Raw genomic sequence first — 24167 nt, forward strand, 5'->3', positions numbered from 1 at the left:
ATCTCTGATGACACACTCTTTTCAAATTTGAATGAATTGTTTACTCACTCTCTTTGGATGTGACACGCTGTAGAAACGAATTTTGACGATCTCCTGTGTTTTTTTTTCTCCCTTTGTTTTGGAAGTGGAAAGCCAATAGGCGGCGGGACAATTTTAATGACAACTTAATTGATGCTATATTTAATATTTTTAGTTTTATCGCTTTACACAATATATATATTTTTTATAACTTTTTCGATTTTCTTGTAATTTTGTAAAAACTTTTTTTTCATTTAATTATTTATTTTTTCTTTTATGATTTCTCTTCTTGTTTTCATATAACACAATTTTTTAGTTTTCCTTTTTTTCGCCTTTCTTCACTGCGATATTGAAAATAGCTATTATATATTAATTTTTTATAATTTTTAGAGATTAAAGAATTTTTTGTTTTGCTTTTTGGTCACCTTATACATAAATTTTCTTGTGATTTTTTTTCTTCTGCTTATTCTGATTTTTTCAAATTCTTTTTCAACTTGTCGAGCTGAACAGATTTTTAACACACATTTTTAAAAATAGTTTAGCTTAGCAGCTGAACAATATTTTACGCTACAACAAACACTTATGGGGTGTCAGCGGCTACCGCGACGCTGGTGGTGGTGGGTTATAAACACAACACGACGTCTTACGTTAAACGCGCTATGTCATTCATAAGAAACTCAGCGACGTCAACAGCCTGCTGCCACAACAACAGAGCCACCTTCTTCTTATTGGGGTTTAGGTTGGAGTATTGCTGCCGCACCATAAACACCGGTGTGGGAGTTTTGTTATTGTTCGGAACTTTACGGCTGCACTTAATTGCATTCGAATTCTAACAGCCTCCAGTCAATGAACCAACAATGGATCGATCAATGATCTCAGTTAGCACTGCATGTGTTCCATATTTATGATTCTATTTTTTTTATTTAGAAAATTTGTTGTTGTTGTGCTTTTTTTTGCTGGGGTGGCTTGTTGGCGGCTGCTTAGCTGCGCTACGGAACTAAATTTTATTAAGCAGATTTTACACGCGGATCTGTCCGTTTGTGGCGCGTTACATTCGACAACTGAAAGGGGTGCGCGTAGACAACAGAACGTCGACAAATATCGATTGGGAAGAATAGTGCACACACGAATCACATTCAATAAGAGAGAATATCAAAAATTTTCATAGGCACATGTGTGTGTATGTGTGTGTTTGTTTGTGTGTGAGAGAATGGGGGCTTTTTTCGGGGGAGCAATTGGTTTATATTTTGTTCGTAGGCATTTTTCCTTTTGAAGGTTTTTCACCTCTGTGGCTGGCTAATTTGCTGTCGTATTCAACAAGCTGAGGAGAATATGATGGGTATTTGTGTTTTCGCTATGCTCTTGGACTATAGCATTTTGTCACCAAAACACCGAGCGACCACATTTGTTTTTATCGTTTTCTTTACCTTTTACCAAAAATTCAACACGTCGTGGTGTTTGCAGCACTCATTCAAGGTGCTCTACCGTGTGTGGTGAATTTTAGAAAGCTATTTTCGTACAATTTTAATTAATGGAAAAATTGCATTAATTTTTTGCACAACATTTTCCTCATTCACAACACTTTTAATATTTTTCGATTTTTTGTGAAAATTGTACAAAAATTAATTCTAAAAAAATATGGTTTTCAAATTTATTTCAAAACTCAACACTCTCGTTATAATTATTTTCGGTCGGCACACATTTAACCACACACTACACTGACTGAAACATCATGCGGGAACACTCTATTCGCCACACTAATCCAACACACAGCCGTTCTCCAACTGAAATATTCTCGGCGAACAAAAAACAATAATAATACCACACAAACAATTATTTCATCTTTTTTTTCGTTGATGTTGTTGTTGTTGTGCTTTTTGTGGTGTGGTGAGGGCACTTTTGCAGCATTTTTTCGTTTCTTTTGTTACTAATTTTTGTGTTTTTGTTTTGTTTGATGTTTCTTATGTTTTTCGATTGTTTCATTCTGAAAACAAAAAAACATTTACTCTGGTCTCCTGTTATTGCTCTTATATTCGTTTGCAGTACATTAGTGTTAAAAGAAATAGCAATATGTTGTATGAAGGATATCGTATTAAAAAAATACAAAGTAAAGGGCGTCAAAAATATTCATCGAAGGTCCTATGTGCCTTGAGAACATAAACACAAAATGTGTGGAAATATTGGTGCTTGTAGAAGAACTTTTCAAATTACTTTTTGTTCATTAGAATTCATTTTGTTAAGTCCTCTTGAGAGGGCTGTTGTGTCTGAAAGAAATAGTGCAAGGCCTTCCTTCCTCAAAAAGAAATTACATCCACATTGGAACCGTTATTTGCCAAATATAACCCGCTAGGTAATAACCGCATGGTACTAGTGGATTTTAATGCCACCATGAGTTGTGTAACCAGAGGGGATCAGCGCTGGCAGAGCAGATTGACTGAAATTGGTAGCAGTAGTAGACTATGAATTCAGCCATTTTTACAAAAATTAATTGTTGCTTAGTTGCGAACCAGTGAGCTTTTATTTCGTGGTCGTGCTTGCTCACTCGGTGCTGCCGTTACTCACAACTTGGTACTATACAAAATTATTATTTTTTGGATTACTGGCAGTGCTAAAAGTATATATTTGTCATTAATATTGGAACACTGTTAATGCAGGGTATGTGGCTCTTATTACTAGCAAACTGAAAATGTGCTATTTTCAATGCTTACCAAGTTTTTACTTTGACACTTATTTTTAAAATAATAAGAAACATCTAAAAATTTGCCCATCACTGTACCATTCTTCATTATGCTGTTGTACGAGTAATGAATTTAATTTGGCTTTGTTCTGCCTCTTTTATAGCGAACATCGCGTTGTCTGTGTTTTCATTATTTCATACGTTTGCTTTTGTTTTACTTTTAAAATTTTGTCGACTCGTTTACGATATTTTATTTGGCAATTGCTGTTGTTTGGCTTTGTTTAGCTGAAAATTTATTGTCACTCTTTTGGCGTTTATTGCGGTTTGTTGTACAAACCTAAACAGCAAAGAAAGCAAAATCACGACGAAACCCCCAGAGAAAAGTGACAGGGAATAAATGTTTTGTTGATGTTTGAGGTTCTTCAGAAAGAGAGAGAAAAAGAGAGAGAGAGAGAGTTTGTGAGGGGTAAGCTTTTGACCCCAGTAAAACGAGACAAACGAGATAAAAACCTAAAAAATATATATATTTATTCTTTGCTATAACATTTAAAAATAAAGCAAACACACATTGCGTTCCCGCCTAATATCTAACTGTCAAACACCTCCTCGATTTTGTTTGGCCACAACTCTGGCCCAACTCCATTGTTCTCTCTATCTCTCTGTCCGACTCTGTACTATTATATGGGGGTTATTGTTATACAAATTTGTTGACATTATTGTTTTCCAATGATGGGCTTTTGCGTGCGCGCTCTTCCCCACTGCCTCTGTTGCATTATTACATATTCATAGCGTAGAAATTTTAAATATAGACAGACTGACAATCAAGCGTTGGACAAAAAAAAAAAAAATGCTTTTTGTTTTGTAAATGCAAATATTGATGACAGTTACAATAAGTCAGTAATTTGATAGTACTACGAAGAATTGTCAAGTATCAGTAAGCGATTTGTTTCATTGGAATGTGAATATCATTAAATTGAAAGACCCGATACAAATCTAAATGGAATGGGTTATAATGAATTGACTAAGCATATGTAAAATTATTGTCAACATATATAGTTAATGAATACTTTTCCATGAAAGGCTGAAATCTTAGGCGACAATTAATCTTGATAAAGAATCAATACGAACAATAAGCTCAATAGGAAGATTCTTCAAAGGCAAAAGCTATTCTAGGAGTTTTTCTTTATATGGAAAAGAGTTATTTCGTTGAGGCGGGCCTTTTTGCCTTATCAAATGATATATACCCAGAGACGTGTGAAAATGGACAATATTGGACCTCATAAAAATTCTGAACAATAATAACACTCTTTTTTTTTTGAATTTCCAATATTTTTTATATGTCTTACTAGGGCCTCTCCAGTAGAGGTTAGGCAATATTAAAAGAAATCATGTAAAACGGGACGAGTAACCAATAAAGTCCAAGTTTAAGACCCTGTATTACTTACAACAGACTAAGATAATGACCGAACCTGAAAATATTGGACAACTATTTCTCGTCATCCTCCCGTCACCAATATTTTTGGAAATCGACACAGAGTTGGATATACCTCCCATGCATTAGTTCCCTCTGATTCCAAATTATAACTGTTCTAAAGCCATAATTTGTTACGTGTAGCTTTTGTAAATAGGCTTAGGGGTATCTCATTTAGAATAGTGCATATTTAGAGGTAGTATACTTCGATGTGGATGAGTTGACGAGCGATGATGATTAATCTAATTAGGGTAGTGCCCACTGTACCATGGTAGAAGAATACAGGTAGATGCAACGGCGCTTAGAAAAATTGATACGTCAAAAAATTTTAAATGTCTTTTTAAATATAAGTAGATTTTTATATATTTTCCTATACGACGTCATTCGAAGGTAATCATAATACGCGTTTTCAACCATTTTTAAAAATTTAAATAATTTTTCATTTAACATTATTAATTCCAAAATTTGTTTGACATTTCATTGTCCCAGCATCTGTGTCGATGCGTCTACCCATATTCTTCTACCATGTACTGTACCAACAGTTTTAGTCCAACTACAAAAACGTGTTCAAGAACAAGGTTCGGACAAGTCACATTTATTGTTTAATTGAAAATAAACTTATAACTGCTTTTTTTTGTCTTATTGACTAAACCCGTTGAAAAAATCGTTTATCGAATATTACACACATTATGTACATCGGTTTAAGATATAAGTCCCACACACATATATTCTTTTTGGCATGCGATTATTTTATATTAACTAAAAATATCAGCCAAATCTACTTTAAGAATCATCATATAATATCCATCCGATTTCATATTTGTGCTTTATGAAAGATATAGATCGGATAAGAATCGAAACATATCGTAAATAGTATTGCGTTCAGATCAGTTCAGGTCAGAGGTTATGTATCATTTGATACGGAGGTTATATATAAATTAATTTTGTTCAAATTTTGCAAATCCTAATATTTTTATCAGTGCTAAGTTAGGTGGGAAATTGAACAATATCGGTTCACTCCATTAAGTACCTTCACCACAAAGGATCAAAGTTTCGAATAATCAACAAGATCATAATACGCGAATTGATAATCAAATTCCCTTAAAGTTTCGCTCATTCCAATATTTTTATCAATACAAGATCTGGTGTGTAGATGGTCCACTACTTCTGACACCGCCCCCAATGGCTTAAAATTTTGAATAACCATGCAGCTCATAAAACGCGTAATGTGCATTCGATTACTTTTAAACTCGGCACATCCTAACAAATCTACCAAAGCAATTTTGAATGATCATGACATAATAAAATATGACTTTCTTGAAACTTTGTATATCACAATATTTTTACAATCTAAAGGTCTTGAGATTTGTAGTAATTGAAAAATTAATTGTAATTGCGAAAAAAGTTCGGATTTTTTTTTAAAAATTGTGTATCTCAACATTTTTTTAGCTCAAAAGTATATGAAAATGTGCTTCCCTACAAAATATTAAAATTTTTATGTGAAAATGCAATACATCGATTCACTGTATGTGGTACATTCCCACTTAGCTTAGCATTTTGTAAATAAATTTGTAGGTATATCTCTTATAAAGTGCAGAAAATCGTTTATATCACATTTAGGTCAGATGCAAAGTTCACAATATTGGTCCACTCTTTTGCAACCTTGGATTAATATTCTGAATAACAATAACATAGGTCAAAATATATTATCTGTAGGAAAAACTGACTCTGACTACTTTTTAACTCGTCCTTGTAAAGTTTAATACGATTTAATTGTTAACCATGTCGGCATCGATTCTTGCATTCACTGCTTTTTCACATGCTTTGTTTGTTTACCTCATTCCAGTTTTTATTATTCCCAACAAATTTATTGTTTGCGTTGTTTAATGTTAAAACCAAATGAAACAATTCCAGGGTTAATAATTTCATATGCTTTCTATTTAACCTTAACCTCCAATGAAAGAAACTTCATGTTGAATATTTGTTGATTCATGCACAAAGCACAACAACAAAAATAAATAAATAAATAAACAAAGATAACGCGGCTACAAATATATCCAAACACAACAAAAATACTTCAACCCTACTTCTCTCTTATCAATTTGTTGTTAATGTAATACACACCAAAAAGTACTTGAATCCACAATTTGGTTATTTTGGAAAAATGTTTAATAATTTTCCTTTCACTGGCCGTTTGATGTTCATTTATTATTTGTTTTTGCGGTTGGAAAGTTATGAATGCAATACTATTTGATTTTTTTTTTTCAGAAGCTAAAACTAAATTTATTTCCCCATGTATTTTAATGTTTAGACTGAAAGTTTTTTTCTCCTTTACTTTTTGTTTAGAAATTCCCCCTGGTTTGTTGTTTACCGGCACCACAATAATATACAACAGCAACGACGACGATGGCACTAAACACTGTCATACAAATCAAAACACTTTCAAACTAACAAATTCAAAGTAAGGCAACAACAGCAGCAACACCATCTCCATATAACAGGAAGAGCAACGAATACAAAGACACTAAACAAACATTTATCGTTTAATTCCTGTGCAATATTGTTTTTTATGAGAGAAGAGAAATGAAAAAAAGAGAGTGAGCGTGATAGTGGGTAGCAGCCCCCATTGGCCAATTAATGCACACAACTTATCCGAAAGTTAAGGGGGCGCAAGTGAGAGTTCATTCATGCACTTGTTACTGTTCGCTGCCACCCGATTGTGTCCGATAGCCACACAGAGAATAGCTCGTACCCACAAACTATTTACCCTTAACTTGTCGCAGTTGTTTTCATTTGACATGCCATCATGCATAATATTTGTTCATCCGTTTGTATACGAGGGCTGAGTGCCTTTGCCTAGGGGATAGACAATTCGGCATATCCTTGCGACTCGAAAGAGTATATATTATGTGATACGGTAAATATATCCCTCTATTTAAAAAAAAATCTATTTTAAGACATTGCCAAGGGTTGAGAATTTAGTAAACATAAATCTAAAAAGCAAAAAAGTATCTAAGTTTGACCGACCCGAACATTTAATAACCTCTAAAATTTATAAAATGTAGAAAATTACAAAAAAATCAATTGAAATATGCCGCTATAATTCAAAAATTCCCATTATGCCGTCTACGAGCTCCAAACACAAAGTTTACGTTAATTCTGTTGAAAAATTTAGCTAAAATCATCAAAATACATAAAAATTTGCATGGGCAAATTCCGAATTTGAAATATTTCTGGTGAAAAGTCCGCAAACATACAGTATATAAGGTGGTGTAGTTTTATGGGAGCTATACGAAGATATGGAAGTTTTTGGTCATAAGAGGTAGTACCCATTACCAAATTTGAAATAATTTTGGTGAAAAGTGTGACAAAATCATCAAAATGGAGGTGAAGTTATATGGGACCTTTTAATGGCAATTATCTGCCAGAGACGGCGACACCAACTACGAATATCAAATACCAAATGCTTAGAATTCCGAATATTGGGAGGGAGATGTGGACCTGTATGAACAAATTTCTGTCATAGGAAGTAATATCCAAAAGTATGATACAAATAATGGAGGTACATTTGTATGAGGACGTTGTGAAAACATATACCTTTATAACCAATTATCTGCTAGAGAAGGCGGCACCTAATATGAACTCCAAATACATGTTTGAGATAATTCTAATTTAGCTAAAATCCTTAAAATACTAAATACCGCGAGGTACAGACATCCGGGTACTATACCAAAACGTGTATTTATATATTCTATGGAATGATGTTAATGGGAACACAAACTGTCAATTTATAGCAAATTCGACCTACTTTATTTCGTTCAGATGCTATATATATATATATATATATATATATATATATATATATATATATATATATACATATAATAAAAAAATGTTAAAAATGTATATATATATATATATATATATATATATATATATATATATATATATATATATATATATATATTCATACGTCGGAACACCGATTCAAACTTTTTAACATTTTTTAAGAAAATTTTAAAAGGACGCAATAATAATGTTTTTGTAGTACCAATTATGGACTTTTGGAACCAAAAAGGTCCCACTGTAATAAAATAAAAATTGGATCTAATTTGTAAATATCTGAAATTAAAGACTGTTTAATAATATTTATTTGTATAACTTACATACTCCAAAAAAATCAGCGAAGGGTGTCAACACTTACCTAAAAAGAGAAAAATTAATGATGTATTAAATAATGTAAAAAATATAACATCTAAATATGTTTTAAAATTAAAATCTAAAAATATATTGTAAATCTATCTCATCACATTCCAATGTACTTATTAAATTGATGACCAGTGTACATTTTTCCCAAATATAACATTTTCAAAACGTGTCTGTCTATTCATCTATCTATTTTTCTGACTTTATGTCTGTCTGTCTATCTGTTGCACAGATATATGTAGAAAAATATTTGTCTGGTTTAATGGTCTAGCGCGAGATTTTATTCTTGTTGTTTCAGATGTCATTTATTTTTATTCACTTTTGAGCATAGATACAAATAAATGTACGTACATGTCTGTAGGTATGTTCATACCTACATATGATACATACATATGATGAATGAATGCATGTTTGTCCACCCGCCAGTACATATGAACGTGCAAATATTCTATGCTAGTTGTCATTATTTGTATTCCACACCTTTTCCATTTCCCTGCTGTTATATTTCGTATCTTTGAAGTCGAAGACAAGAAATATGAACATAGAATCCATGTCTTTGCCAGGTATGAAAAACAACACCATCTAATAAAAGAAAAACGAGTGAAAAAGCAGTAAGTTCGGCCGGGCCGAACTTTGAGTACCCTCCACTATTTAGAAAGAAAAAGGGAAATTTCCACAAAAAAAAATAATATAAACAAAAAAAAAATAAATAAACAAATAGAATTAGTTATAAATTCTGTTAAAATCTTAAAAATACCGTACATAGGGAGTTACCGTTATTTTATCGTCTATACGAAAACGTGGACCTGAAATTTTCTGTCAAAGGCTGTAGTACCCATTACGAAGCGCAAATATGAAATTTTAATAATTCCGGTGAATAATTTAGCTAAAATCATCGAAATACCGAATATAGGGATGTACCGATATTTAGGGGCCATACGAAGACCAGGACCTGTATAGAAAATTTTCTGTCATGCACTGTAGTACGTTTTAGTAAATTCAAACATGAAATATGGAACAATTCAGGTGAATAATGTCGCTAAAATTTGAAACAATTCCGGAGAACAATGTCGCCAAAGTTATATGGGGGCATATCTAAAAGTGGACCTATATAGCCCATTTTCAATTCCAAAATCCTGCATACCAAACACACATTTGAGTAAAATTTTATCAACCTAATTCATTTCGTTCGAAAGCGAACAGACGGACGGTCATCCTTAAATCGACATAGTATTTTATGCTGATCACATGGACATAGAATTTTATGCTATATACTTTGTGGGGTCTAAAATGTATATTTCGAGTTGTTACTAACGGAATGACAAACTTAATATACCCTCCATGCTATGGTGGAGGGTATAAAAATAAAAAGTAAAAACTTATCCGTACCACATCCTGGTTATGATGTCTACTACGACGCAATGAGCTGTTGAGTTTTCAAGAATTCCCTTGGTTTCCTCTTTGGAGAAAACAATTTGTTTACCTTTGAAGTCATTTCCGCTTTAGGTTTATTAGAAGTTTTTTCTTTTGACATAACGAAAAATCCTTACCACAATACTCAAATGGTTTAAAAAGATATAAAATATTGTGTGCATTTTAAAGAATATTTATTAAATTCCTTATATTTTGTGAAATGATAAGACCGAAACAGACCAACTCAAATTATGCAGTACCAAAGCCTTATCGAATTAGTCAATCTGGTATTTTTGCATCCATATTACCTAAAATTGTTCTAACTTCTCTAGTAAATAAAACTATACAAGCCGTTGACCTTTTGAAATTTACATTGTTATTGAAGTTCACGTATACCAATTCTGTTGCTTATAGTTTTTTTGATTAATAGCCAATAGCTACTCCGTAGCGTTCGTGTTCAAATTCAGAGAACTGTGGTCTATTTCAAAATAGTTCAACAAAAAACAAATATAAGAGAGTAGTGAAATAACCGACTGACGCTAAAAGCTGAATACTTTGTACAGAACAAACGGAATGCGGTAGAATTCGGAAATTTGGAATAAGAGCCACTGATGTTACTTCTAATATGGCACCAAAATGTTTCAAAATTCGATCTTAAAAATTACGTAAAGTTCTAAAATGGTACCATTATCAGAGTCAAGGTAGTACATTTCGTAAACTTATTTTTCGGTATCAGAGTCAAGGTCGGAAAATAAGTTTACGAAATGTACTAAATGGTACTAAATTGGTTTGGTTTAGGTTGAACGGATGAAGCTGGAATTTTGACATTTTTTATTGGGTCTCCTGTTAGTGGTAGGTTTGTGATAAATTCTAAAATGGCACTAAACTTCTTAAATGGCATTATGTGAACCTATTGAGTACTGGGATATATCTGGAATCCCGAATTTTTATATTGAGGTCTCTGTTAGTATCTGGGATTGAGATTTGAAGGTTGTTTGGAAATGCGTCCTATATTTGTACGAAAAGTACTAAATCTTACGAAATTTGAAATTACATTTTGCGATATCTGTTAGTGTCTAGGATTTAGAATTGGAACGATTTTGCACATGGATACTAAGTTCAAAGTACTAAATGGTACTATATTCGCCGTCGAGTGTATGGATAGAGCTTGAATCCCGCAATTCTATATTGAGGTCTCTCTTGTTATTTGGTTTTGCAAATGCGTAATATAATTGTTCGAACAGAACTAAATGGGATCACTTTTGGTGTCGCGGATTTTGGGTTCATTGGGTGAATTGATAGATCTGAAATTTGATATTAAGGTCATTGTTGTTTTCTAAGGTTCACATGTAGAGACTTTGAAGTAGTTTTGGAGAAAAGAAAAATTGGATGTGGGTCCATTGGAAATTTTACAAAACCATACAAAAGTGTAACCGGAACTCTAATTTAGACCTAAAATATTTAGAAAATAGGTGTTAAAATGTTTAAACTCAGAAAACAGAAATTATGCATTGTCTTTAAGAATTTTAGACCATTGGAATAAGGAAAATTCAGAGAATGTGTTTATGACCAACACATAAATAAACAACCGCCGATAGATAGAGAGATCGTTTCACACATGCTAATCATAGTTCAGTGCATCCAGTCATTATGCACACACACACACACACAAACATTCATGTAAGTACATTTTTTTGAGAATGTGTGTTTGTGTGTTATATCGTTGGATTTTATTTTTACTCTCTGTGCTCGGTACGGAACAGTAATGGCATCGACAAAGTCCCTGTGTACTAGCTCTGTGAAGCAAAATAAACAGCCAACGAGCTACTCCACAGCATCAGTATTTATTAAAATTTATATAATTAATATAAATATAAATAATTGGGAAAAAATGTTCGACTTTTTTAATTTTGTACATCAGAATATTTTTGTCAGTATTAGAGGAAGTGAAATAATTCGATCCACTATATCTGGTACCTCACTCGCATTCCAATATTTCCCAAAAATTATGACACATCTCATATAAAGTGAAGGTAAAATTCGATTTGGTCCAATTCTGGCACGTTGTAAAATTTGTATTCGAATTATGCCAGATACGAATTGGACAATATTGACCCACTGGTTAGGAACATCCCCGTAAAGTGTGAACAGTTTGAATAGCTTGCGCCAGGATGCAAGTCAAATTTATTTATATTTTATAAAGTGATGAAGACTGAGGGCATATATCTTCGGCAAAACAAACTGATACTTTTTAACTAGTTATCACTACGAAAAGTTGTGCAGACTTTAAACACATTTGAGTTAAATTTTATCAACCTACTTCATTTCGTTCGGAAGCTAGAGCGATTTCTACAGACAGAAAAACGAAAAGACGGGCAGACACATACACACTCAAACATCCATATAAGTGCATTTTTCTGAGAATGTGTGTTTGTGTGTTATATCGTTGGATTTTATTTTTACTCTCTGTGCTCGGTACAGAATAGAAATGGCATCGACAAAGTCCCTGCTCTGCGAAGCAAAATAAACAGCCAACGAGCTACTCCACAGCATCAGTATTTGCTTCTAGCTTTAGAGTACCGGTTTTTATGTCGAATTTAATGTTGTTATAAAAATATTTTGTTGGTGTTTTAAAATTGTTTCCTTATTTACTGGTGCATGGCATTGCTCCCCAACACTCCCACAACTTTTATCTCTCTTCCAAAGACTCCTCATATAGTAAATAAGAGTGTTTATATTTTTTTTTTTTCTCAGTTTTGAGGCACACGTTCTTTGGTAGCATAAAACTACAATATTTTGTTATAGTTTTTGGTTTTCGTTGTTGTCTTTTGTTGATACTATTCACCCAGTATAACATAAACAAATTCGTCAAATTGTATGTCATGACACATGCGTTGCCGAGAAGTAATTTTGTATACGAAATAAATGTGTTTAATGGTTTAATGGGCAACAACAACAACATCAGCAGCAACATACATGAGTTTAGAGAAGAATAAAAATGAAAACTATTTTAATTTTTATGCATTTTTTTGGTTAACGTTAAAACAATATGTTTTATCGTTTTAAAATTGCCACAAAAACTGTTCTTAATTGGGAAATACGAAGAGGATACTTCCAGAGAATATCAAAAATTAAAACATACGATAGAAAAATTAGATGTCAACAACAGTCTTTCTTTAGAAAAGAAATAAGAGATTTTTACACCCTCAGCCATATGGCAACAGATGGTGTATATAATTTGATACGGCCTAAACGTGTATCATCGAAATAACAGTTTCAGACGCCAGGTCTCTTTGGACCAAATCCGTCAAAGGACATCTGAAGTCGATCTAGGGTTGTCAGTCTGCACCGGTCTGGTTGGCTGGTCACACGACAACTCTTGAAAGGAGTATCCGATTTGGTCCAAACTTGGAAGATCACAATTTATTATCAAACTTAGATCGACTTCGGAGATGGGCAATGTCAAATGTTCACAGAAAAGAATTTACCGCATACAACAAGAAATATGTAATCATCTGATTTTTTCAAACTTTACGGATTGTAATATTTGTGTCTTTGCTAGGCCAGGTGCGAAAATGTACAAAATCGTCCCAATCCTTCTAGTTCCTCCCTCACAAAGGTTAAAAATTAATAATAATTTCGTCGCTAATAAAATGTGTAATAAGAGTCCAATTATCGCATATCCCAATGTTTCTAATACAATGTCTAGGTCTGGTATGAAGATGGGATAGGTCGGTCCACTCCTTCTGGTACCTCCCAACAAGGGGTCAAAATTTGTAATAACCAAGAAGCTAATAAAACATGAAACGTGACCTTTTGAATACGTATATCTTATATAAAACGCGAAATAAACATCCAATGCTTTTCAAATTCCGCACATCCCAATATATTTATTAACACAAGATCTGGTGTGGAGGTAGGATATTTCGGTCAACTCTTTCTGGTACCACACCCAGAAAAGGTTCAAACTTTTAAATAGCAAAACAGTAATAAAATGCGAAATATCCCAATATTTTGACCAATGCAATATCTGATGTAAAGATGGAATATATCAGCCCACCCCTTCTTGTACCTCGCTCACAAAGGGCACAATGTTCAATACTTATATATATATATATATATATATATATATATCTGATAACTGGCCAAAACAAGTCTGCGATTCTTAAAAACTCGGTATATATAAATAATTCTTTCAGCCAGAGATCTGATGTAAATATGGAATTTATCGGCCCACTCCTTCTGGTACCTACCCAGAAGGAGTGGGTTGCAACTTTGATTAAAATTTATATAATTAATATAAATAATTCGGGAAAAATGTTCCATTTTTTAATGTTGTTCATCAGAATATTTTTGTCAGTATTAGAGGAAGTGAAATAATTCGGTCCACAGATATGAATTGGACAATATTGACCCACTGCTTAGGAACATCCCCGTAAAGGGTGAACAGTTTGAATAGTTTGCGCCAGGATGCAAGTCAAATTTATTTATATTTTATAAAGTGATGAAGACTGAGGGCATATATCTACGGCAAAACAAACTGATACTTTTTAACTAGTTATCAATACGAAAAGTCATGCAGACTTAAAACACATTTGAGTTAAATTTTATCAACCTACTTCATTTCGTTCGGAAGCTAGAGCGATTTCCACAGACAGACAAACGAAAAGACAGGCAGACAGACAGTCGGTCGGACATCGTTAAATCGACATAGAATTTCATGCTGATCGGGAATATATACTTGGAGGGTCTAAAATGTATACTTCGAGGAGTAAAAAACGGAATGACAAACTTAGTATACCCTCCATACTATTGTGGTGCTTACAAAAACGGAGTGGTAAAAGCGTGCCGTCCTTATCCACGTTGTTTTGTAAAAATCTTCTGCTTTAAATACAGTTCTGAAATTTCAAAAATAAATTCACTTGGAATTATTTTAATAAATTATATTAAAGATAAAAAACAAATATTTTGCAAACATGATTTTTTAAAAAATTTTTAAACCTCCATAAATATATGAACTTAAATTGTCTTTACATTTCAAGCAGCGACCCCTGACTGCGAGCATTTATCGCGTACATTTTATCATTTTAATTGCACTTGTACTTTACACAGCTTAACGCAAGAAAAGTTCATTTGAGCATTTACATTAATCTTAATAAATTCTTCAGATAGGATTTGTTTCATGTTCTATGCCATCGACCGAACGTCTTTCCCTTTTGCTGTGTGGCAAATACATATCTACCTCAGTCTTTCCCCTTGTGAAAAGAAATACACATATAACACATTTCTACATACAGACATGCACACAGGCACAAGATATCGTAAATAAACCAACATTTGAAATACATTTTTAGTATTTTTAAGACTTTACGATGTGTTCTCATTTATGTATTTATCTATAAATTTGTTGGGGTATATGCACAAATACAGATATATGTATACAAATATTGAAAGGAAGGAAGACCGGTATTAAGGTGTTTGGGGAGACTTTTTAAGGTTTAAGTATGTAACTTTACATCCTGTTGGATAATTCACATTAGTTATTAATAAGAGTCATTGCTACTCTCAAATTTCAGAAACATCAATGCGGGATGGGGGGTTGGTTGTAATGCAATTGGTAATGATGAATTTGTTTAAAATCTTTTCCGTAACTAAATTACATTTAAAAAATCAAAGTGCTGCAGTGTAATTCGACCCATCTTAATAAGTACTAAATCATATCATATTTACAAAACAAAAAAAATTTTATAAATATTTGTTTTTTATCGTTGTCGTTCTGTTGGCTTTTCCCATCTTTTTCATTCATATACTCTCGATTGTATTTAAAATCTCGTAAATGCCTGTTAAATATTTATACGGTGGAAATATTTACCGTTATATTTTTTCTACTTCTTCGCACTTTTCGCAAACATTTGTAATACGGTGAATATACTCATTAATAAAAAATGTAAAAAATTATTGTTTTTTGTTACTGATAAATTATTAAAGTCTTGCTGAGACTTTGTTCGTTGAATTTTATCTACCACAAAATGATGTTTACATTGCAATTTGAAACGCATCAATTTGGTGGACATTTTTGCAAAATTGTGCCACAAACAAATTTACAGCAAATATACAGTGGGTTTCGATGGCAATGGGTATAGATTAAAATGTTGTTGATTTAAAAATTAAATTTAAAAGCATCAAAGTGGGCAGAATTTGAATTGTAACTATAGGTGGCACTCTATAAAAAAAAAAAATGCGTTAAAAAACTACAGTGTTAGAATATGTAGAAACCTCGTAATGTATATCAAAGCTTTTTTGTTCAAACCTTATTATATGACCCTAAAAATCGTGAAGAAATATCTGATTATATCAGGTAAATATAATTTACTAGAAGGAGTTGGCCGATAATTTTCTTGTTCACATCAGATCTTTAGTTGAGAAAAATATGAAGACACACCAAGTTTGAAAAGTATAGTTGACTAATTTCGCAAGTTATGAGAGATATAAAAATTTTGCGGAGGAAGTTCAAGAAGGGGTAGGGCCGATATTTATTATCTTCACACCAAATCTTGTGTTAGTATTAATATTGGAATATGGGAAGAACTTCAAGGAACTTCAAATGTCCTGAAGCGGTTTACGCCTAAAGAGAACTATAACCTTATACCGTTACTTTGGTGAGGCACATTTTGGCCTTATCAAATCAATTTCTGTAGCCATAAAACAAGGCATCTGAAATGTGATAATTAGTTTTGTTTGAAGCAAAAATTTTCTGATAAATGAGCCCATCCTATAAACATAAGTTTTCCAATACGGGTTATTATTTTTATTAATTCTGGAATTTTATTTGTAGTCTATCTGACAAAGAACAAATGTTGTCAGAAACATGATTTCTAAAATTGTTTTTTTCGGTAAGAATATAACTCACTAGAAAGTCAATAAGTCAAATTGTTTGATTTTGTCTTGGAAAGTTAAATGCTGCAGATTTTAGTTTATAATTTTTTTTTTTTGAAATGTAAAGACTAAAATTCTGAAATTTGAGTCAATCAAAGGAAATTTTTTTGTTAATTTCAGGTGTCAACTAAAAAAAACGGGGAAAAATTGATTAAAAAATTAGGGAATACATTTCCGTTTTATACCCTTCACCACAAGGTGGTCAGGGTATTATGTCTTTGTGAATTTGCTTGTAATTGGCAAAAGGAAACGAGATAGACACATATTTCCTATTGATGATATGCATATAATCACATTCTGAGTCGATTTATGCATGTCCGTCCGTCTTTCCGCCTGTCTGTCCGTCCGTCTGTCCATGTATTTTTGGGTGCATTTATTGCCCTATCCAGATGAAATTTTGCTCAAATCATTTGTTTGGCCCAAGGACGAACCTTATAATCGGTCAAAATTTAGATATAGCTCCCATATATATCTTCCTCCGATTTGCTTTTTATTGTGCACCAAATAGTACGGAATTTTGACCGAATAGTATGGAATTTTGCACATACAACCAAATTAGGCTTAAAAATAAGTATTCCAAATTTGATCGAAATCGGTTCAGATACAGCTATAGCTCCCATATATATTGTTCATCCGATTTGTTATTTTTGTCCTCCGCAGCCGTAATATTCACTCTGTAATAACAATATTTGGGAAATATATCAAATACAGCTCAGAAATACATTTTCTAAATTTTATCGAGATCGGTTCAGATTTGAATATAGCTCTCATATATAACTTCGTCCGATTTACCTTTTATTGTGCACCAAACTATCTAATATTTGTCCAAATGGGATGGAATTTGGCACTTACGACCAAATTGAGTCTAGAAACTAGCATGTCAAATTTGGTGAAGATCGGTTCAGATATAGCTATAGCTCCCATATATACTATTCATCCGATTTGTTATATTTGTTACCCACAACCGTAATTTGCACTCCGTAACAACGATATTCAGGGAAATATATGAAATACAGCCCAAAAATATCTTTGCCAAATTTTATCGAGATCGGTTCCGATTTGGACATAACTCCCATACATATCTTTATCCGATTTCAAATTAATTGTGCACCAAATGGGCAATACAAGTACGAATTTAAAAGATACAAATGCTTCGGCATATTTAGTCCTTTGAACTTTAAATTATAATTATAGCGTGTATGATTGAATTCTCCTATAAAAACTTTTAATTGTTATGCACAGCTCTACTAAATTAGCAAAGTGGTGTAGGGTATCGTAAAGTCGGCCCCGCCCGACTTTAAATCTTTCTTTAGTGTTTTTTTTTTTTTTGAACATTGATGCAAAAATTTTTCCATATATATTTTAAATAGAGAGTTCTCTTCTTTCTTAACTTATAGTCAAATTTAATTAAGATTATTTTGGTTTTTGGCGTCTTCCTTCTAAAATTATGTTTTGTTGTAGATTTTTTTTGCACAGACTCACAAAAAGTAAGTTTTTACTCCTAAAATATGTTTAAATTCATATACATTAAAATTTATGGCGTTTAGGAAAGATTTAGTCTTTTGACGTCTTTTAGGACCTAAAGTAGAATTTTATGGAAATAATTTTGTTGAATATCGATTGGGTTTAATTTAAATGTTAAATATGATACGAAAATCACTGTTGGCATGTAGGGATGATAATAAGTAATGTGACATTTTGCTTAAGTTCTTATTTGTTTTGACGTTTAATCCTTGTGACGTTTAATCCTTATGGCTTGTTAAAGCTAACGAAATAACTTAATGAATACATCATTCATTCAATTTCTGAAACAAGTTCGTGAAAGCAATAACTTTCATGTTTGATAACCCACATCAGCTTTGATATCGAATATTTACACCATTTTACATATTACCGATTCATACGAGTATATGTAATCCATCAAAAACATAATCATAAGAATCAATATGCTTAAGCCTCCTCTGTAGGTGGTGCTTCATCTCAGATTTTCAAATTCCTCACTGTCGCTTTTTGGTATTTGACACAAAGTGAAAGTTAGAACTTGGTGATTGATAACAAGGATTTGTAGGTATTTCAAAACAGATTAGGAAGTGAATTAGAGAAATTGATTCTTTGAAATTTCTAAAATGACTTGAACATTTTGAAATTAAACTTTTTTTAATTTTCTTAGAAATTATTATAGAGAACTTATATATGCATATTCGAGGGAGAAAGTTACAACCAAAAATTGAAATATGTAGAACTTTCAGTTTGGATATGTTGAGTATTGAGATTTAAGCAAAATCAAGCAAAGTTTTTCTGCATGGGATTCTTATAGAATTCAATAGGCATGAAAACGAATTGAGCCGATATACATTTATTTCACGAGCGTTTTGTCGGCATTATTGCTTTAATAGTCGTACACATCCCTTTAATAAAACAAACAGCAAGTCACATATGTGCACATAAATACAATGTATCTTTCGCAGCTTATCTTTTGCCTTTTATAATTTTCATATTTGCTCTGCTGATTGTTTTGTTTTTGTTCTTTGCTTTTTTGCTTTTGCTGTTGTGATTTCTGATTTAATTCCATTTTAATCAACATCTAAGTAAACCTAAGCCTTTGGTTGACAAAATTTCAACAACGATAAGCCATAACACCTAATGTATGTACGCACATTGTTTTTTTTTTTTTTGTGCCTGTTCATACATGACAGATACTTATCTATCAACCTGTGATGTTTTTTATTGTTGCTTTTTTGTTGCCGGTTTATTTGTACTACGGAACTTATTATCATTTGCAGTTGAGTGAAAAACAATTGAAAATTGACACCAATAAATGGATTTTTTCGTCGGGCTGTGTGTTTTTGATCATGATAAGATGAGAAGTAGGTGATGATATAATATTTTTTTATTTGATAGGTCTAAATTGTGCCCCATCTTTATGGGTGATATCCATTTCTGGGTGTTTACAGTTAATTTAGCCATGTCCATCCGTATTGGTATTTTTATTTCGATTACGAATATTTCAGGGCATTACAAACGAAATGCTTTTGTTCACATTTTAATGTTATTGTTCTTTTTTCTCTCAAAATACTCTTTGAGAATATTTTTTTCCAAAAATTCAAAGGATGTTGAAATAAACTGTTCATGAACCAAAGAACATTTAAATGTAAAATTTCACTAGAAATGTTGACCTCAACAATACAACGACGCCCTCAGTCGGTTTCACTTCATGCGAAAGCCATATTTTGTGACTACGAATTCATAATTACTCATCACTTTTTTTTTGAAAAATTAAATTCAAGACAAACTTGGGTGGGTGGGTTAATGCCATAGACAATGATTCATTTTTATTTCAGGCATTTATATTGGCATTAAATTTTAATTATGTCTTATTAACTGGAATAAATAATAAAATGTTAGGTAATATAAAATAATAAAAGTTGAATTGTTGTGGAGCGTGATTTTTAAAAAAAAGTGAACTAGCACATTATTGCTCAACGAGTGGAAATGAAGAAAAAATGATGAGGAGAAAAACTGAGAAAAGACATTAAAGGATTTTTTATCACCAATAAAAAACACTGGAGCTTAGCATGTATGAAGCTTGTCACAATATTTGACATAGAACGGAAGCAATTTTATCCTTTGAGGGAGGGTATCAGAAGTAATATCACGGTATTATCCAACTACGAACTCTGGCATGGTCATGTGCACCAGTCCACAGTAGTCCAACTTGTATGGGAAAGTGTGACAAAAATGTTTTTATACAACTAATCGATCTGGTTTTAGAGCAGCTTCATAATGGATAGGAAATAATGTGGTCAAAATTGTGAGGATTGGACAACTTTGAGTCTTTGTCCCCTTATAACAGTAGTATACCGATCATCAAGTTTCGACGACCTGAGTCAGTCCTACTATGTGTCTGCATTTGTTTATGTTCATTTGTAATCAGGTCGTATTTATGCTACAATGCTCACGAAGTTATGCAGGGAGTCAGGCTAAGGGTCATAATAGAAACCTATAATTTTTGGAGACATCGTGGCGGGTGCGCTCGATAACATAATAATATTATTATCAAATTCAGATCGAGTTCAGAGATGGGCAATATCGGCCCACTCCCTCTGGTACCTCCCCCACAAAGATCGAAGTTTTCGAAGAAACTATTTTGCTGCATAAAATGAGAAAGGATAATTTTTGCTCCAGCTTTACAAATCCTAATATTTGCATCAGTGATAGGTCAAGTGCTAAAATAGATAGGATCGGCCCAGTAATCTGATGTGAATAATGAATTTATCGATCATAATGATTATATGATTTATTAATAATGATTTATCGAATTTTATCTGGTCCCTTCCTTACGAGGGGTCAACATTTTGAGTAATTACAACCCTTATAAGATGCGAAACTAGTCAGCGATTTTTATCAAACTTCGTATATCTCAATATTACTGTTTACCATAGATCTAATAGATATTTCGGTTTATTTCTTCTGGTTAAACTTTTTACTTATAATTATGCCTATAGATTTGTAATAAAATGTTCGATTTTCTTTAAATTTCAGAGGCTTGAAAAATCATAATGGAAACCAATATATACGTAAACGCACAACTGAGGGTATATATCTATCGGAAAACCCGACTGATACTTTTTAACTTGTTTCTTTTTTTTCATAAATAAGTAATTAACAAAATTTATACTCACTTTTATGATATATTATAAAATCATAAACTAATGGCCGCACATAAAGCACCGCAACGTTTCTGACAGCTATTAAATCACACAATTGACTGATTATTAATAGCCTCCGGATAGTTTGAATTTCTATTTTTATTTTTTTGATAATTGAGTTTTAACGATTTGTTTATTATTGTTTTGATTTAATAATTATTGGCACAACGAACACATATACATATGTATCTATATTGAAATATTAAACAACAAGATCAAAAATAATAACTAATTAAAAAACAAAAACCAACACTTATTAAAGCATAATTTCTTTTTAATTGAAATTTAAGAAAAACAAAAATCATTTCCTTCGCATTTTCTTTCTTCTTCTTAAACATCTAATGATTTCAATTTCATGCTTTTGGCAAAATGTTGACGCTGAAAATATTGTTGAGGATGGCTGTTTTGCATTTTCAATGTTTTGCAATTATTGCAAAAACCCAAAACAAGTACGAAAAAACAAACAACAACACCAACATCGAAATTATGATTATATTTCATATTTATTTTCTTATTAGAATTTCATTTTCATGACATTCATATTAGCCATCGGCGTTGACTTAGTGGTCCCATATATAAAGTACAACAGCTCGTCGTTGGTAGCCAGCCACCGCCATAATATTTCATTCAAAATCAAATATAATTTTTCTATGTTTATTCTATGGTTTTTTCTCGTTGTTTTTTTTTTTTTTTGCTTCTTTTCACTTCGTTTTCTAATAATAAATTTAAATTTAATATGTTAACACCGAAACACGCACACATATACACACAACCATATAAACGCGTATTATGACGGGGGAAAACAAAACACAGAATTTTCATACGCAGACGACGATTGCGATGATGATGATGATGGCTTGTTGTGTGTACAGAAAATTCCTACACACGCACACACCGACGCCCGTCAAAGACTCTGCACAGAACCACATTCAAATGAGATGAAACGCACCAGAGGGTCGACTCTACGAAAAACATGAAACTACTACAAGCACAATACCTATTTGCCGCACATTTGAAATTATTTTCACCGAGAGAAACAAAAAACAGAAAACACAATTTGTAATCTATTTTTCAAAGATATTTTTAAATACAACCGGGCGGTGGCGGCGATCTTTATTCAAATCATCAGATTCTCAAAAATACCTTTGTAGAAGTCTATGGGTAGGCTCGACCTGTTTGAGGGCAACAGGCATACAGAAGCCTCCAAAGAAATTCCGTTTGCTAGTGATTGACAAACGAAAGGAGTTCTACAATCTGAAACGCGAGTTATGCTCGGGGCAGACAGACACACAATGACGAAGGTGATGTCGAACCGTACAACTACGTTACAGATTAACAACTGAATGTGGCTGAAATTGAATTTTAGAACAACTCTCTAAACAAAAAATGCCACCAACCAGGCAGTTTCAGTCCAAGAACCATGTGTTTGATAGATATGAACGGAAAACGAACGACCGAACGCACAACAGAACTGGTGAATGGACACACCGGTATGATTGTTGTATTGTTGCAAACACACACACATGCACACAACCAAACGAAGAACGAATTGTGAGAGCGCGTAAGTGTCGGAAAAATATTGTCGACTGATAATGGCTGAGAAAAGGTAATTTTGATTCGTCGAAACGTTGTTCACAAATGGGAAATGCTACAATTCAGAGCAGGGATGGAAAGTTAGGTACAATAGTATATATAAAAGTACGATCGGATATATTTAATTTCAGGGATGTATTTGGCATGTGGACTATATTATAAAATAAAATTATTTGCCATAATATTATATAGAAAACGTTTTAGCTCAAAAAAATTTAAGAAGGTCAGGGTTGCATCACATTTAGGTATAACACCCATATGACGAGACCTCTTAATTTCTGGTTTAAAGTTTAACTTCTCGCAAAATATATATTTAATGTAGGCCCACTTCAAAATAACTGAACCTAATTTTTATACCCTCCACCATAATATAGAGGGTGTATTAAGTCTGTCATTTCGTTTGTAACATCGAAATATAAATTGTAGACCCCACAACGTCGATTTAGTGGTTATACCAACATTTGACCCGTTGTGGGGGAGGTACTTGATGGAGTTAGCCTATATTGTCAATATTCGTCCAGTCGTCCTGACCTAGAACTGATTACTACAAAGTTTGCGCGAAATCGAATTATCATTTCTCTCTCTATGAGGTAAATTATTTTCTTTGACAAAAAAAGAACTACCTTTTGTAGGGGAGCTACCAGATATAATGGACCGATGTTACCCATCTCCAAACTCGATCTAGGTTTAACAATAACATTACGATGTACCAAGTTTTACCAAATCGGATACTCCCATCGAGTGACATACAGACAGATGGGTGGAACTCCTAGATCGCCTCCAAATGTCGTGAAACGAATTAGGTCGAAAAAAATTCTGGGATCTTAAACCCATAAGACCATATAGCTGTGGGTACATAAAACTTAAGCGCAATATCACCAGAAAGAAATCTCAATGTTGCGCTCCATATAGTCGTTGTAATGTGGCTATGTGTTAAATTTAATGTTATAAAATTATTCTCAATGATTTTTTTCATAAAAGAGAACATTTCTTTGGCCTTAGGAAGCGTAACATTGTGCTGGCCAAGAACAGCGTGTCCATGTCGGGCTACAAAAAAAAACAAACAAACAAAATATTATTATCAGTCAATTTTGTTCTAATGTGCGTTTGTGTTGACCAAAGCTACTTGCGACCCATGTCGCTG

At 32.7% G+C, this 24167-nt stretch overlaps 1 protein-coding gene across 14 annotated transcripts in view; it reads right to left on the reverse strand.

Annotated features, from left to right (window-relative positions):
• The window catches only part of LOC101898795 (sodium/calcium exchanger 3-like), a 391897-nt gene that overhangs the window by 196443 nt on the left and 171287 nt on the right, over positions 1-24167 (reverse strand). For 5 of the 14 annotated variants that reach the window (XM_059127082.1, XM_059127089.1, XM_059127088.1 and 2 more), the window contains exons 1-2: positions 444-1810; positions 49-359 (exon numbers count right to left, since the gene is read on the reverse strand). The exons of 2 other annotated variants lie outside the window; for them this stretch is intronic. The gene's annotated coding sequence lies outside the window, so the exon portion shown is untranslated. Of the gene's footprint in view, positions 1-48; positions 360-443; positions 1817-8332; positions 8371-21403; positions 21620-22573; positions 22771-24167 lie in introns of those variants that run through there. 7 more of the 14 variants (XM_059127083.1, XM_059127080.1, XM_059127078.1 and 4 more) reach the window with 7 other exon arrangements.

The sequence above is a fragment of the Musca domestica genome, unplaced genomic scaffold (genome assembly GCF_030504385.1).
Source record: "Musca domestica strain aabys unplaced genomic scaffold, Musca_domestica.polishedcontigs.V.1.1 42, whole genome shotgun sequence".
In the NCBI taxonomy this organism is placed as follows: domain Eukaryota; kingdom Metazoa; phylum Arthropoda; class Insecta; order Diptera; family Muscidae; genus Musca; species Musca domestica.